The sequence below is a fragment of the Octopus bimaculoides genome, chromosome 23, assembly GCF_001194135.2.
Source record: "Octopus bimaculoides isolate UCB-OBI-ISO-001 chromosome 23, ASM119413v2, whole genome shotgun sequence".
Taxonomy (NCBI): Eukaryota; Metazoa; Mollusca; class Cephalopoda; order Octopoda; family Octopodidae; genus Octopus; species Octopus bimaculoides.
Window position 1 is genome coordinate 36,899,871 of NC_069003.1, and position 1,175 is coordinate 36,901,045.

Here is a 1,175-nt window from a genome sequence, read left to right on the forward strand (position 1 = left end):
CTTTTATCTTTTATTTTTATCTTTTACTTGTTTCAGTAATCAGACTGCGACCATGCTGGGGCACCACCTTGAAGAATCTTAGTTCAACGAATGGATCCCAGGAATTATTATTATTATTATTATTATTATTATTATTATTATTATTATTATTATTATTATTATTATTATTTAAGCGTAAGCACAACACCAGCTAGTGGTGGTGGTGGTGGTGATGGTGGGGAAGAGGTGGTCATACACCGACACAAAAACACATAGATACATTACGCATACGCCGGGTTTCTTAGTTACCGTCTGCCAAATCCACTGACAAGGCTTTGGTCGGCCCAGGGCTATAGTAGAAGACACTTGCCCAAGGTACCTTGCAATGGAACTGAAAGAGCATAGAGAAAAGAGGAGATACACGATATGGCATTGAATGTAAGAGAATAGATACTTATTTTTGCCGAGTGAATGAGAGTGGACAGAAGACCGGTTTTGTTGTTTGTGCTGCTTTCGGAAAGTGATCCGACTATTTGCTGTTTCGATAGTTTAAAAATGAGTCTCAGAATAGATATAGTGTTTCCACTTAATATTGAGTTCTTCTTGAAGAAAAAACAACGACTGCTACGCCCTTGACTGATGAGTAATGACAGAAAGAGAAAGAAAAAAAATTGATTTTGGTTTATATAACCAAAATGACTGCCAGAACAATGACGTCTGGCTAATAAAGCCGCCAAAAGACGATGACTTGCTAAAACATCATCGTTATACTGAGGCGAGTTTTATTTGGAGAAGGGCAACGAGAATTTGCTTTCAGCTGCCAAGTAGCGAGTGAACGAGAGTAAAAGAGCTTGGGTTCTCTGTTTATCTAGTCAAAATGGCTGTCAGAAGATTGGTCTCTAATTGACTAATAAAACCAGAGAAATACTGAAAACTTCACCCCGTATTTCAATGAGGAATCGTTACAACTGCATGTCGAAGTGTGCAATGCAGTTATGAAGGAGGCGTTTGATTGTCTAAATATTTGTGCGTCGTGTCGTCTATTCAATAAGAATTCACCTGGGCGCACACAACTACAACAGCACTAATGTCATCAATGCCAGCCGATAATTAATTATCACGACCACATTGACATCACGTGAACGATGACGTCACAACCTTTTTAACACTTAAGTTTACAGTTAGCGATTTGTCGT